The sequence below is a fragment of the Lissotriton helveticus genome, chromosome 5_1, assembly GCF_964261635.1.
Source record: "Lissotriton helveticus chromosome 5_1, aLisHel1.1, whole genome shotgun sequence".
NCBI lineage: Eukaryota > Metazoa > Chordata > Amphibia > Caudata > Salamandridae > Lissotriton > Lissotriton helveticus.
In genome coordinates this window covers 127,441,336-127,458,276 of record NC_136065.1, presented here as the reverse complement: position 1 = coordinate 127,458,276, position 16,941 = coordinate 127,441,336, and the positions used below count along the sequence as shown (strand labels likewise).

Here is a 16,941-nt window from a genome sequence, read left to right as displayed (position 1 = left end):
CGTGGGTGCTATTAGGATACGCCCGCCACAGTGGCGGGCGCATCCTGCATTCCTAACATTGTGGCGGCAGGGCACTTAGCACCTCCCGCCACAATGTTAGGGAGGCATGTTTTGCACTTCCATGCACACCATGGCAGGCACCAGGGGCACCCCCCCTAGCAGACTCTGCATGCCTTTCCCTGGCGGCATTCCTCAATGCACATTGTAATATGGCTGGCGGTGTCAAACAGACACCACCACCACATTGCAGCCTTTTCTGCCCCGGTCGCAAGTCGACCGGGGCGGAAATGCGGCGGGCGGTCTTTCCGTCCGCCGCGGACACCCCAGACATAATAATATGGCGGGGGTCTTTCCTACAGGGATGGCGGGCGGATTGCCCCCGCAATCCGCCTGCCATCCTAATGGGCCGCCATGTGTCTAACACAGTGGATAAATTGCTGCCTTTTGAAGTGGGGAGCCCGAGATTGAATGAATGCATAATGTGATCATGAGCAAATCAATATTTTCGCATATACTTGAACTTGCCCACGTGATCTCCTAAAAAATATACACCACTAATAAAGGTTATATTCAGATAAAAAACACTCTACGTCCTTTGTGGCAACAACACAGTCAATTGTGTAAAAAGAGAACTCGGTCTGAAGAAGTAATCGCTGAACATGAGGAAGTGGCCGCGATGCCATTTGCAGAGCGGGGAGGCTGGCAGAGCGCTGCTGCCTGGCTCTGTGTATGCAGTGAGTGAACCACCCCTGCCTGACCACACCCTCCCTGCCCGGCTGCACCCCCCCCCCCCCCCACACACACACGCACACACACACTCCCCCCCTCCCCCCCTGCTCACAGCCGGAGCAGTGCCTTCCACAGCCGCTGGTTGGGGGCTGGGGGTTGATGGAGCACCGATGATTCACAGGGGGTGTGGTGGTGGTGGAGGGGTGGGGGTGGTTGGGGGCCGTCCTCTGTCCCCTGATCCAGCCTGCCCTGCCCACTGCTGGGGATCAGGCTGCCTGCAGCCGTCTTCTTCAGCCTGCAGCCCGCGTCTCTCCTGCTAGCAGCTCCCGTCCTGTCCTGCACTTCAACAGACCCCCAAGCCGGTAGGTCCTGCTCCTGCCCTGTGCGTTTCTTTACGCGCTCTGTGTCTGTCGCCCCAGCCCGGTCCTGATTGCGAAACCCCCTGGCGTGTGCGTTCCGGGCTGTCCCGCTGCCAGGAAGGCTGCTCCCGAGGCACAATTTATGGCTTTCCCTGAGGACCGCAGCCGTCCCCGCGCCCCCACCCTCCCACTTAAAAAAACACACACATATTTGATGCATCATTGTGGCCTGGATCTGCTAATCAAAGATCGGTGCCACGTGCGTAGTCAGTCACTGCCGCGCTATGCGTGCCGCACTGTCCCTTTCAGAGTCATGTCACGCCTGCTGCGTAGGGCTTTGCTTCTAGTGCGAAAGTGTGCGGTTTTGTCAATATTGGTGCATCTTTCAGCACTGCTCAGCGGACAAAAAACAGCCATATATAGGCATGAGAGTGCGCCGCTGTCTGAGGGGGGAAGAAATGACGCGGCGAGCAGGGCAGGGGGCAGTGGTGGGCCCGAGAACTCGCAAAGAAATTCCAAACTAAATAAACTGTGAATTCGCGACCCGCGGCCGACGCCCACCTTGCGCGTGCCATCATGCCCTGGGGGGCACAGTCTGCAATAAACGGCACCGCTGGGGGTGTTTAACGCAGGTTTTTTTTTACTTGTGCTTTTTTCTTCGCCTCTCATATATTGTTTTTTCCCGTCTCCAACCTGTTAATGTCCTTAATATCCGGTTCGTTTAATAGTTTTGCCTTATTGTAAGCGCCTCCGGTTAAGGAAGATAACCGGACAAAGGACGGGTTTTTTCAGTGGCGAAAGTCGACTTAAGTCAGTTATACAGAGGGATTGGTTAGGTGTTAGCCAGCTCAAAGATGTGCAACTCGAGAGTGTGAGGGACCCCGCTCTGCGAGCGCCACCAAGCCCTTCTAGGCGCTGGGAGTATGCACACATTTCTAGGGCCACTTACCAAACGTTACTAGGCAGTCCTTGCGTTTAGCCACCGGTGAGACTTACGCCAAATGAGTGAGATTTGGGGTATCAGAGAAAGCAAACCATCTTCATAATTTCTTTTAATCTTTTTACAATCAGCATATTTCTCTAACTTTAAATATTTGAGGCAACATTCACCGCAATGCAAGTCCAGTTTCAGCGTTTCTCGTACATGTTTAAAAAGGATGCTCTGGTCCCCTGCACACACTGTTGCTTGAAGAGCACAAACAACACTGTCCCGGGGAGGAGAGGGTTAATGCTTGCCAGTGCGGTACGGTGATGCAGTTTACCGCAGGGCTTCTGTAATTCACTTGTCAGGATGTCTTTCCCAGCCTTTGTGTGTCTCTGTCCCGTGGTGAAGCTGGGCACGCTCCCAAGAAAGAAACAAGCGTGCCCCTCAGGCGACACGAGCGCAGAGGCGGAGCTGTGCGGTGTTGCTTTGCACGCGTATTGCGTGGGGTGTCACGCCTGGAGCAATGTCCGGGCTTTGTGCATCTGGGGCACTGTCAGGGCCTCGCGCATCACACCAAATCTCAGCTCCAATAAATATCATTTCCACCAACACCCTTGTGCCAGCCATGCCCTGAGGAGGTACTAACTGTTCACCCGAGCGCCTATATAGCGCTTTGTGGCCTCACCAAGAAGCAGGAAAGCGCTATAGATATCAGTAGCATGACAAGGATGCCCTGGGCCCTGGTGCAAGCCAGGAAAATTGCCCCTTTGACTGCTGTTGGGGTAGTAGATACAACAATTGTATGGGGTTCCGTGGGCCCAGCAGGGCTCTGGCCCCCGGTGCCACTGCACCTGCTGCACCACGGGTAGCTACGTCCATGTTGGATAAAGTGAAGGATGTACCAGGGTAGTGGATTCAGCAGGCAGTGTTGCAGCCTACAGGGAAACTGGCAGGGTAGATAGGACTGGCTGTCTCCCCTTGTATTGCAATCCCATTACATAGCGGTTACTACCCCTATCAGGGCATTGAAGCACTTTACAAGAGCAGCAGGGTTCCTGGGGCCCAAGGTTACTGGTTAATCCAGTGGTTAGTGTTAGTTATAGGGATTAGTCAGGTGCTCTCAAGAAAGCATTCCACGCATTGACTCCAGTTTCTTTGCGGTAGAATAACATTAATACCAGGCTGGTGGGGTCAATGGTGCTACCTGGTGCAAGGGAATAGTTGGTGAGATAGATAAGTCGGCTGGCAGCGGCCAGGTGTCGTTTGGATGCAGGGAGAGGGTTTTAGAAGAAGGAGGGGATGTGATGTATGAAATGGGGTGTGAGCCATTTGCAGAATTACATTAAGAGATGAAGGGTGACCTGCGTGAGGCTGGGTGAAGGCTGGGCTCAGAGGGAGAAGGCATTCAGAGGACAGAGGGGAGGAAAGGGCCACTGAAGACACAGAGAAGAGGAATCCATCTGAAGTCAACCAAAGTCAATTTATACGCAGGGTTTAAGGCGTATATTGGGAGATGTATTTCTGAGAGAACTAGCAAACTGAGGATGTAAGAAGAAGGTAGATATAATATTATATATATATATATATATATATATATATATATATATATATATATATATATATATATATATATATATATATATATATATATATATATATATATATATATATATATAGTGCTCCTTGTCTGGGGCAGACAACTTAAACTGTCTGGCACATCATTTAAACATTAATATCCCAGGCCTACTGTGCGTAGCCCTTTTAAACAGAGTCTGGAGTATCTCAAGCTTGGTACAGGGTCTGTACACCACACAAGGGGAGGTGGCGCAGACTCCTCCTTTAGGAAAAGACTCATTTAATGAACGTCCCTCACTATTCTACATTAAAGGCTGTTCCACTCACTCACTAGAAATGATTTATTCGGCAGTGCCGTAAAGGATCTCACTAAAGCGCAGTCAGATTTATGGCTTGGTTTGTTACCTCATTTCTTTCTCTGTTGTTTCTACGGCACAGCAGGGCAACCACCGATATGAAAGATACCGCGTGCTAAAAGCACAAAGGACAGGCTACCCACCCAATCCAGGAGCTGCTGTTATGCTATACCAAGCATGATAGCAGTGTGTAGATTGGCCTGAGCGGGCTGTTCTGCCGCTCGCTCAGGCACAGGGAGCCTGCAGCTTTTCTCCAACCCGGCTGTGAACTTAGCAGTGCTTGAGAAATCCAAGTGCGCATGTCTGTTTGGCCGGCAGAAGGCGACTGACCAAACTAACCTGTGCTTTACAGCGCCCATCACTCCTCCTCCCTGCCTTGGCCTGGCGGAAGACTCCCTGGCTCAGTCAGACACCGGAAAATAAAATTATAATATTGGTTTATTATCATTTTATTTTTCGCAGAATGACTCCGGCTGTGGGCCGACACGCCTCCGCCATTACAGAGGAGCCGCCCCTGAAGGTGGATGGTAGCGACTGTGCCAGGGGTGCTAATGAGGGATGAAGTTCTCTGGGGCACATGCATCAAAGTAGGCTATTGTGAGTCCTTAATTGCGATTATTAAGGAATCGCAATTAGGGACTCTCAAAAGCCTATACATGGAGAAATCGCTATTAAAATAGCGATTTCTAAACATTCCTTAATTGCGACTCATAAATTGCGAGTCGCAATTAAGGAATAGCTTCCCATTCATTCCTATGGGCCTACAGCCCCATAGGAATGAATGGGAAATTGCATGCTCAATTTGCGAGTTCCAATAGTTACTCGCAAATTGCACATGCAATTTCAAGGGTGCAAAGGTGCCAAAATGACACCCTGTTGCACCCCTGAAATTGTGATGTGCACCCATGTTGCGCCCACACATGCCACAAGAGCATGTGTGTTTGTAACCTGAAACCTTGAGAAATGCACTTTAGTGCATTTTTCAAGGTTTTTGCAAAATACAGACCAGAGTAATTTCTCTGTATTTTGCGGCCCCAAATAGCGAATTCGCTATTTCTAAGGGGTACATGCATTGAATTTAAGGAATCACAAATTGCGATTTCTTAAATTGTGAGTTACCTTACATTTTGATGCATCGCAAAAGGCCCTTTTGCAGGCGCAAACGGACGATTTTTGCGAATCACACTGTTTGCTCTTGCAAAAAATGTTGATGCATGTGCCTGTTTGTAACCAATTACCTACCTGTCTTTCTGTCTGACACCTACCTACATCCATCTGTCAGTCTGACAGTGTTTAAAGTTTTGTAATCAGACTGTACAAGAGATGACTGGAGACTAACAAACAGCGCAGCCTTGCAACAGGCAGGGATATGGCAGACTAGGCGGACCTGGCAGCCGCAGCTGAACTTGATATCTAATGTATTTGCACACCTGAGTTCATCTCAGGTGCAAATGATTTCTTATGTGAGCGTATGTTTGATGGCACCTTACAAACTCAAATTTCACATGTAAATGCATTTGATCACAGATAAAATTGCACCCGTTGTAGCAAATTGTGCAGGTTGTGGGTATGCCTGGTTGTATGCCTGTTTGCAAAGTGGCCAGTTTGTGGGTATTCACAAACAATACTGTTCACACTCTGGATAGTGTCAGGGATTGAATCTAGCAAAAGTACGTATTTAGCATGGTAATAATGGGGAAATACACTAAAAATTGGTGTCAGTCTCCGGAAAGGGATTAATCCTGGGAAAAAATTTCTCACTGTGGACAAAAGAACATTTAAATGTAAGAATGCACTCGTGTGGCACATGTAGGCATGCAGAAATGTACATACATACCTACCAAGGGAGTAATATGAAATCGACTTCAAATTGCAGAATTTCTCCTGGGAAACTGTGACTGCTGTAGATTCCCGGGACGAATCCTGGGATCTTTTGCAAATTTCTTTGTTGCCGGATATTTACTCAAAACCTAGACCTCATCCCGCAGTAGCAAACCTCGGATTATCATTTGTGAATCTGGCGGCGAGGTTGTATTAACACACCTCCCCACTCCAGAAGCGTCAGAGTATCGCCACCCTATCTCTTTCTTGTCACAAACTGCCACACATGTGTTATTGATGTGCCCCACAGTGCAGAGTATACCGAAGGCTTGTTATGTCAGAAAAATTAAGTCATATATCGAGAATGAAACCCTGTAGTGTGCAGAACTTGCTGCTTAAAGCAAAACCATCCAGATCTGTGACTTGGAGTATTGAAGGACCCCCTTGGGGTTCCCAGCTGTTTAAATCATCTGCTCTCCATTGTCTACAGTTCTTCAAGCAGCTGTTGAAGGCAGGCCTTGCTGCAGGGAGTTAAAGCAGTGACGTCAAAGTCTGTGGGCTCTCTGTGAGTACCGCCACACAGGAGTGCGGATTAAAACCGAGTCCTGGGAGAGGAGTTCCTAAGCAAACCCAACCATGTGGCTGTGAACCCTTGGCCATTCTCTCATTGATTGAAGGATTTGTTATACCTTTTTCTACAGTGCTTATGTGATGGATACACCATTAACACGGTGTGGGTCCTGCTCCTGGGATGCACGGGTATAGTAATGGTTGCTCTGCCCCATTTAGAGCAGGGCGATGCACTCTTTTTCCCTACTCAGGATCAACATTCATCTCATCGCATGGTGGTCCCTTAGGTTTTTTTTTTTTTTAGGAAACAAGGGACCCCTATAGTGACAGCTAGCTATAACATAGGGAATAAACTAATATAAGAAAGTATTATAGCTAGAAACTGATATCAATAAAAAAATTTGAATATAAGAATACCTCTAGAAATGTCACTAATGATAGTGAGAGAGATAGACTACCCTAAAGTACATAATCAATTAACACATGGATTTTATTTATCAAAACAATATATTTATTTATTTATTTTATCTTTTATAGGCATACATTATTTGATAGATCATAGTGTCAATTTTTCATCAAAGATACATAATGATGGCTACATAGAATAAATAACACTAATAAACATTTGATATATATAGATACATGATGGTAGACGCAATCTTGATGTTGGCAGTGCGGCAGATGTCTACAACGCGCGTTTCGGCATACACACCTTCATCAGGTCTATTGCACATGTATCTATTCATACACATTCAGGATGATATACTGTTGCATCGAAAAAGTGTCTACTCGTGTTGCTTGATTGAGTAAGGTTATATCTTCTGAAAGGACCGTGGAGATGAGTGGGGGACAGGAGACCAGAATAATTTTTTGGTATTAATCCACGGTTGGAAGTTCGCTATATGTTCTTGTGTACAATTGGCATCTGGGCTATGCATTTGAGTGATATATTAATTCCAATATGAGAGCGGTCTCCGATATAAATTTGTCACAATGCGGTTATGCACGAACGATGGCGTCAGGACACATGTTTTTTAAAAGGGTGCGGTCTGCCGTGGGGGATTTCCTGACGTATGTGTGATTCCAATCTAAGAATCCTCTCGCCACGATGCCATGGGCTAAGCGATGGTCTGGTTCCATGAGCTCAAACAAAAAGCTTTGCTGAGCAGCTGCATCAAAGATGGTGCCTTCTCAGCAAAGTCAAGCGCCTTCATGGGCTCACCACTTGGTGGCTCATCCAAAAGCACACAGATCGCTGGCTACCAGGTAGTTGTCTCAAATATGGTGGTCTACCCGCCATGCTGTAAATAAACCCGTCAGCCACTAAGTTTTTGGCTGCTATCATGTATCAACAATTCCACCCTCTTGATTTTGTCATCATGGAAGATTGGTTAGCGTCCCCCAACAATGTCGTCTTCAGGAAATCTACAAGCCCTACTCTGGACAAACTCCATATGGTGCAGAACTATGTAGCCCACCTCATCTTCAGTCTGAAATGGACAAATCACATCACCTGGGTACCTGTCACTCCGTGGGCTGCTTATAAAGCAGAAAGTCAAGATAAAGCCCTACTTTTGTACTAAGGGCTAAGCTAGGTCCTCCACAGTTTGATGAAGTTGATGCATCCATACCTAAAGGTGATGTCCATTTCAGATTGTCACACTACACCATGCAATCTAGCCTCTTCGGTGCTCATGACGAGCCCAGCTCGTCATGAGTCACAGTGGAGCTGTGCTCATGACGAGCTGGGCTCGTCATAACGCTGCGCTCCGACCACGCGCGATTGATTTCCCGCCTGTGCGGGCGAATTAATCGGTGGGCGGGTCATGACGAGCCTAGATCGTCATGAGCACAGCTCCACTGTGACTCGTGATGAGCTGGGCTCGTCACGAGCACCGTGGCGCAGCGCCGCTCCCCCCGCACCGTGGGGGAATTACCCCCGTAGCGAAGGGATTAAGTGTTCTGTTTTATACTACTTCTTAAAAACACACAGAGGCCCCCTGCCTTGATGTGGACTTTACTAAGTTCTAGAAAGGACCAAAAGCTCTCCTCTTACACCAGGGATATATTTAAGTCTTTGCATAACTTTCCCTCAGTATCCTGCTTACTGTACATTCCACCCCTCTGCACTGCTTTCCTGTTGTGAACCTCCTTCCCTGTGCAGATCACCCGAAGCTGACCTAGTGCGAACACAATCAAAAATAAAAAAACGCATACATTATTTCTAATGCTTAATTGAGGTCATCGAAAGCGTCAAGTTGGAATGTCAAATGTACACTCATCACTCAGCTAGTGGAACGATCTAGGTTCTAGTCTTCACACAACAGCAGTCCCAAATCCCTTACGTTGCCCATTTACAACTATGTGAACATCACAAAGGAGGTGGCTGGTCCAAGACAAACACTCCTTCCATTTGGACATGGAGACTCTACAGGAGGGCGTCTCTTAGCCCATCCATCAGCCCTACTAAAGGTGCGAGACTTTGCACCCTTTACTGCATCCTCTCGCATTCATTGACAACCTTACAACGATGTTTGGCTGTAGGGAAATTCAATCAACCGACCAATCACTTGACTCCATTCCTGACTTTCCACCAGAAAGCCTCCCTGTGAAGGCTGCTCTGCTTGCAAGGCTGGATTGCAGAAGCCTCCCTCCAGTTTGTCTCACCCAACACGTATGCCAAGAAACTTTAGACCCTAGAAAAGAGAGCCACGTGAACCTCAGAATCTTACCAACATACCATTGAAGCTCTTCATTTGTTATCCATTGAGGCACATACAACATTTACGTCTAGCGGCATAACACAAAAGCACTACAAGGCAAAAGTACTTCTAACTTCCAATTCATGATCATCAGACTTCCATCAAAATATACATCAGTAACTCACATTGTTCCAAAGTTCAACAGAGGCAGTGGCGGTAACAACAGTTATATCCTGACTGCGGTCTGGTCCGGCACTCTGCGCCATTGAGCCTATGGGAAGACGCTGACTGCTTCTGATTCAGATAAATGCTGAGACCATTTCTTTTTAACTAAACTTCTGTAGCGCCATCCAAGATTAATTCACCCCTTGTCTTCAGAATACAAGATACTGCTTTAAAAGTTAGTTTCCATGGCTGATCTCCATGCTGCAGCCTCAGTCTTCCCTTTATCTTGGTTACCCCCTCATGCATGGCTCCCACCTTCACGAGAGTGTCCGAAACAGCTTGTTCAACTGCATGAACATGCGAATAAGACTGGCGCCCATCACCCATCACCCATTCACATATTCCATCTGAGGTTTTTCATTGCTATGTATAACTTGTCAGTGGGAAGACATAAACCGGTGTTAGGAGAGGCAATAGGCCTGGGGTTTGGGGTATTCTTATTTCATCACACCAAACCGTGCTCAGTCACTTGATGCTCAGTCGAGTTCTTCTTAACAAGTGGCTAATCTTGCACCACGGTCAAGAGCCTGTTGGGACATCCCTTAATTTCTCCACAGGACTTTTTACCTCTCAGTGGGATGGCCCATCACACTTACATATATTTGCGGTTGGTGTTGACCGATGAGCTGAGACTCGAAATAATCATTTGATGAACAAAGGACCAAACATTACCCAACACTTCTGCTTCCTCTGCAGCACCTCAGAAATCTGCACCATCATAAGAAACACCATCTTCTTAGAGTAACAGAACTGAGGCTTGGTGAGTTTGTGAACCTTCTCTGATACTTGGATTTCTGCATCCGTTTATGTGCGAGTGAAACAAACAGACAAAAGCAAAGTTTGCAGTTGTCCCAGACCTTCGAAAACATGCACCGTTTACGGTCTCCAATCTGCTGACCACATGAACCCAGTAGCCAGACGCAGCCCCTGGTTACTGATCTACCAAAGGTTTCCAATTTCTAGACTTATGCCTAATGCATGAAACAGCTGTTAATGTGAACCAGGCATATATCTGCAATGTCATCCATAGTTAGAACCCCCTTCACAATGTTAGAAGCCCCCTTTGACTACTTGAAACTGAAAAGGTGAAGGTGGGGTGGATATAAAATGCCCCTCAGAGGTCCTGACTTTGCTATATGCCCAGCATCAATTTTCACAGTGTCCCTTCTCATCTGCAGTTCCGCAAACAGAATTGATTGTACTAAAGGAAGTTCCGCCCACCTCTTTGGGTACTGTCTACTTTTCATGTGCCTTTGAGACCATGTAAACTTACCTAACATCACATTTAACCACAGTGTGCCGCTGTGTAGCGAATGACGTAGGTTGGCTCTTTGTGAAACCTCAAAAATAAAGGATACGGCCCAATTGTTAGAGATTTTTCAGTGAGTAGGTGTGACCAGGGGCGTAGCTTTGGGTGTGGAGGGGGGTGTTTGGGTGTGTGTGACAACCCCCTAATAAATGTATTATTTAATAAATAGTTGGGTACAGGAGTTTTCAGTCTGGTATGGGAAGGCGTCTGTCCTATTTCACCTGGGAGTTTTAAATACTCACTTAGACATACACAGACACACATTCCTCTCTGTTTTGAAGGTTTAACCCCTTTGGTGCTTAGGACGGCCCCAGGCCGTCATATGTCCCGGTAGGCTTGTGCTAACGACAGCAGGGTGCCGTCCAAACCCCGCCTGCTCATTAATTCAACCGCACAGTGGGAGAATTATCTCAACGCGCAAAGGGTTAAAACATGGTTATGTTAAAAAATACTGTGTTTTAAGTACTCCTCATAATACACAAGCCTTGCCCTTTCCTCCGGGCCTTAAGCCCCACTCATGGGCTGCGTCTCATATCATGATTAACATTCTATGCCAATGTCAAACCCTCCCCAGCTTACTGACCAAGCTACGCCCCTGGGTGGGACTTATCTTGGCGTACTTTTGGTTTACTATCAAGTTTCCAGAGGCGCATCACACCTACTCCTACGCCTACCTTGTTAGTTGAGCCCATAATTGCATTGACACTGAATAAACTAGTGGCCTCATGTCAGTATTATTGTAACACGGGGGCTCTCTTCCGGATTACACTGTGTCTGCAGCCATCCCTGTGGCTGTCCGGCTGCAGCAAATGTTATTCTTCAAGGCCAGTGTAAGCATATCCTTCCAGGAAGAGCACTTCCCCCTACACACCATAATCCCCCTCCACCCCTGCCTCGCTCCTTCATAATCAAGGACACATGTTCAGGTTCTGCAAACCATGTGATCTTGGTCTAACTTGATTTAGCGGTACCAGTGAAAAATGCCTCTCATATAGAGCTCCTGCCTGATGTTTTAGATACATCCACAGGGCACGCTGCCCAAGCAGTAGGATACTTTGTCATTTGTGCATCCAAGCCTCAGCGAGCCTTGAGTTTCCAAACAAGAATCTCTGTCTTTTGAAACCTTTCTAATCATTTATTAAATAGCAAAATGGCCTTTAATGGACCTTGGAAAGCAACATTTGCCACATTGTTGGGCTAAAATGTAGGCACGCGGGAATTTACCAATGCTTCCAAGAATCTTTTCCACAAAAAGACTCTTTGACCTGCAGTTTGCAATACATTGCAGTACATTGTCTCTCCCTCGCTCTCAGGGCCGGCTCTAGGGCGGTGCGATCGGTGCGACCGCACCGGGCGTTGACTTGGGGTGGGGGGCGTCATTTGTGAAAATGCGTATTAACATTTTAAAAGCACGTGCTGCCTCCTTCCTGGCCTCCAGCAACTTTCAGACCTCAATTAAAATGTCAAGAAAAGCCCTGTGATTAATCATTTTCCTGAAAAGAGAGGGAGGTTGGTCTAGTGGAAATTTTGACTCATAAGGTGCGCAGAGGGTTAAAATGCAGGCTGCTAAGAACGTGCGTGTAGCATGCAGATAACGAAGTGCATATAATGTAAATAGGTCAGTGGGTTACTGCTTCTGTAAGAGAGCTACTTGTGTTACTTGTCGTTTATTAGTCAACATCCCAATATAGAACATTGAACTATTAACTGTCCCACTAGAACTGCTGCAAACTGAAAGGTATGTTAGAGCTGTATGTTTTTTTGCCCAGTCTTTCAGTATCCTAATTTTGTGAAAAGAGTTCATTTGGGTAGAAAAAAATCTTATTATGAAAGAGAACAACTAACTATGATGTTACGTTTTAAATTCTGAATTTGTGCCTTTCCTGAATAAGAACTTTAACTATATTGCCTACCAGTATCGATGACATGCCACTCCTACACTACACCTTGTTGTACTGTCTGATGTAACATTTCCTATTCACTGATTTACACACATATGATTGTCTCTGTGCAATGTGTGTGTTGTGTAAAGTGCTCTGACACCTTACACTGGTATGAGTGGTGCTATAAAACTAAATGAATCTGAGGCAGTGGTAATGGAGACTTGAGAGGCACTGTTGAAGGGTGCTAGTGAGGGAATCTGTGGCAGAGGTGGTCATTGTAGTGGGCGCCAACAAACATTGTCATACCACCGCAAAACCAAAGGGGATGATGAGCGGAATGTTGAATATTGCAAGCTCTCACCCCCAGTCAACTGATCTGGGTTTAATCCATCATCATTCTTTAGCTCACCCCAGTTCAGACATGGCCATATGCAAATCAGTCTGACCCTGTGCCTTATGAGTCCAGCCCGAACTGCCAAGCCATGTCTTCCCTGGACCGGAAACAAGCATCCTAGGACCGGTTTCAGGCTAATCAGCCGTCATCACCCAGGCTAGCTTGAACCCAGGGCTCCGCCAGCGCTAAAGCCGGCCTGTGTACTCATTAGGTGACTCCGACCTCCAGCACTCACTCAGTGGCCCTCTGACTCACCAGCTTTACTGACCATTTCTCCAGACCTAAGATTACAACTGTGAAATGTCCCAAAATATCAAATAGGCCTGTAATTGTGCCAGTCAATATTGCCCATCAGTGCCACCCTGATGACTTTCTCTAGCAGAGGCGGGGAGGCATCAGTTTCCCAGAGCAGTGACTAAACATATTTCTGGGCCCCAGTCTGCTTCTCTTTTGGGAGCCAGTGCTCCTTATTAAGCTTTTTTTGGCTGGTTATTGTGTTTATTTCCAGAAGCCACGTCTGATCTCCCATCTCACTTGCTGTCATGTTTAAGTTTTGTTATTTTCCTTACCTGCTAAAGAGAGTCACAAGGAAATGAAAATCTTAATTTGTTATTTTCTCGAGTTGCTGCACCGTGATTGCCAGTAACATAGCAAAGATGGTTAGATACTGACTTAAGGGAAGGATTTATCTGTGTAGTTTTGTTTAAGACAATGTGAGCTATGGTTGGAGTTTTCTTCTGCGCTGGCATAAATAGAAGAGGGAAGGAAAGCACTCAAGATTATTTTGAAGTAACATTTTAACAGTCTGAAATAACAAAGAATGTCTTGCAGTGGGTTACTGTGGCTTCTCTTTTCTTTAACTTTTTAACAATGTTGAATCTGTGCTATGGGGGTCTCAACTCTGGTTCGTGCAGGTTTATAAAAAAAAACTCATTGATTGCTTCGAAGTGAATGGCCAACAAGCTAAAAACGTGGATGCTACGTTATTAGTTCATTCCAAAAGTCTCCTCGAATATTTAAGCTATGTAAAACTGGTAGATTAACATTTTCTTTCGATTTTGCATATAGTGAAAGTGAAGATGGTATGAGAAATTTGAGAACATTTGAAAAAGGAAGGTATGTGAGAGTGAATGCGGGGGCAGGTTCAAAAAATATTTTGCAATGGGTTTGAGTCACAAAAATGATGCAAATCAGTGCAAAATGTTTTTTTTAAAATTACTTTCCAGCGCAGAACTTGTTTTGCGCTTTATAGTTGCCTGAAAGTAATGCACATTACAAACGTAAACAACGTACATCCTTTTGGCTAATGTACTAGTTTTAGGAATTAACTTTGTTTGTTAAAAGAAACGAACATACATTTTTCCTTCTTTATTGATTTGTTTTGTGGTTCTTTGTTCACTGGGGTCACTGTGCATGTTTTTATTGAAAACAATATCGTGAAAAATGTTCTGTGTAATTCATCCTTCTGAATGATCATGATAAAGTTTTGCCAAAACCAGTATGGTGGTCTGAAATATGAATGTATGGCAACAGCATTAGATGCAGTGGGCTATTAAACAATGTATATCCTGTATTGATGTTTGAATGATACCTACGAGTGCTATTGTTTATTTAGTTTGAGTGAAAGTAACGTAAAGCAGTGCAAAGCACTGCTTTGCGTTTCTCTGTGTCATGGAGGCGTTCCATGGGTGGTGCATGGGCATTCCCGTCAACCACACACGGGTTTGATGTGAAACCCTATCTATTTACAATAGTAGACAGGGTTTTGCACCTAAAAATAATGCCATTTTGAAGCAGGTGTTAAAAAGGAGAAATGCCTTTATTTCTCCCAACTTTTCCCACTTTGTATGTGTGCTGCACTCTGTTGTACTGGAAGGATAGCCTTCCAGTACAACACCTATACTAGACCCACAGACACCCTTGCACTGTGATGCACAGATGTGTGTGGTGCTTGTAGTAGCAGCCCGTATAGGGCGTGCTGTCGGGCAGTGACGTGGGGTGGGGGACGGGCAGGGTGGGGGGTAGTAAACACCGGAATACGGATGAATGCCCAGGTAAGTAGACAATTAAATCAATAAAATGAATGTTGTTGCGCATGCTGCATCACATTTGTCGATGCAGGGCGCGCAACGAAATTCGTTTTATTGGTTTAATTGTCTACTTACCTGCATTCATCCGTATTCTGGTGTTTACTACCCCCAACCTGCACCTCCCCCGCCCCCGTCACCGCCCGGCAGCACGCCCTATACGGTCCGCTACTGGGTGCTTGGCAGTCTGATTGTGCGCTGGCGCTAGGAAGGGAGCTATAGAGTGCTATATCTCATTAGATATGGCACTTTCCTCAACTCTGCCTGCCACGCAGCACAGTGCAGCAACTTTGGGTGCTGCGCTGCATTGTGTCAGAGCTATGTAGATCTAGCCCGGGCTTTGACAATAGACGTTGGGTTGAAAACTGAGTGTGGGGTGAATGCAGCATCTGAGAGACAAAGGATGTATGCTCAAGTGGATAGGGCGAGTGAATGGATGTTGGTGAGTGTATCGGCTGAGTCTGTATGAGGTGCACGTTTGGATGGGTGTTACTCAACGTGCAAAAGGTAAGACTGTGGACAGAGGCAAAAATAGTGGATGAAGGCGAGAGAGTTAGTGCGAAAGAACTGATAGCCTAATGAAGGGGACGGAAGCAGCTGTATGCAAGAGTGGCTGGTCTATGAGCTACGAAATTCATCTGAGCAGACTGAAAAGGTGAGTTCAGATTAGTGTCTGTTGCTTTGTGATGTATGCAGTTATTTTGTTTTTTTATTTGTACAGTTATTTTTAAATTTGAGAGAGAGAGAGAAAAAAAGTATATCATGGTACTTATTGCTGGGTGTGGGGGAGGATCTTGAGTACGCAAAGCCTCGGTTGGGTCATGATGTCTCTCTTCTTACTTAAAAATAGCAATTAATGTGGATTTGTATACATGGTTATGCCACGTATACCGAGTATTGATGTTTTTTGTGTGTCGTAGTTATAAATAAATGTAAATAAACATACCAGAATACCTGGGGTTACATTTGTGCAGTGAGAAGGGCTGTAGAGTAGGGTTCAGTTATGTTCCCCTTAAAGTAATTATAGCATGGCATCTCTGATGTTTCATGTAGTGGTTTCTCTGCTTAAGCAATGCTGTGATAATAGAATTTAATTTGACCTTTGTCGTGTAGTACTCAATGTGTGAAATGTGCATTTACTTAGGTGCTTATTAGTTATTGCGTGTTTTGTTAAGCCACATCTATTTTCGCTGACATTGTATAAAGTTGGATCAGGTCCTCCTGTGCCTCCTTCGGACATGCTCCTTCACCTCGAACCTTAATATAAATCCTTTTGGGCCAAATGTAGGAACATTCAATTTTGCGAGTCCTTAATAGCGATTTTTACCGAATCGCTTATTTAGGACTCGCAGAATTGAATGTAGGTAGGGATCACAAAAATAAAATATTTGCGATTCCTTAATATTCCTTGATTGCGAATCGTGAATTGAGATTCGCAATCAAGGAATACCATCCCATTCATCCCTATGGGCCTAAAGGCCTAAAGGCCCATAGGAATGAATAGGATTTGCGCCCGCAATTTGCGAGTAACCAAGAGGCACTCGCAAATTCCTGAGCGCAACTTCAAGGGTGCATGGGTTCCAAAAGGACATGAATGTGTGCCACATGGCACTTTAAAAAAAAGCAAAAAAGTGCTTTTTTTAAAGGAAGTCGCTAATTTCCACCAACTTGAAGTTGGTGGTTATTAGCGATTCCTTAAGGCTAAAGTGCACTTTCTTTTGTGCTACTTACATTGCATTTAAGGAATCGCAATTTTTGCCCTTCCTTATTTTGCGAGTAGGTTTAATCTTACCTAAATTGCTCAAAGCCAAATTGCGATCGCAAAGGCTAAAATTCTGCGAATTTCCACGTTTGCGGTCGCTATTTGGCTTCCTACATCTGGCCCTTTGAGTCTCCAGTGCATTAACTTTTGCAGTTACCAATGAGATTTCTCCACAAAAGTTTTATGAAATTTTTCTATGTCCTGCTACCACCTTTTACAATTAAGCAGCTGAGGAAGTTGTAGC

General features: G+C 45.6%; 1 protein-coding gene across 2 annotated transcripts in view; it reads left to right on the top strand.

Moving 5' to 3' along the window:
- The first annotated feature begins 810 nt into the window (after positions 1 to 810).
- The window catches only part of GSN (gelsolin), a 152,465-nt gene continuing 136,334 nt past the window's right edge, over positions 811 to 16,941 (top strand). The window contains exon 1 of one of the 2 annotated variants that reach the window (XM_078641868.1): positions 811 to 1,091. The gene's annotated coding sequence lies outside the window, so the exon portion shown is untranslated. The remainder of the gene's footprint in view (positions 1,092 to 16,941) is intronic. The other variant, XM_078641869.1, reaches the window with a different exon arrangement.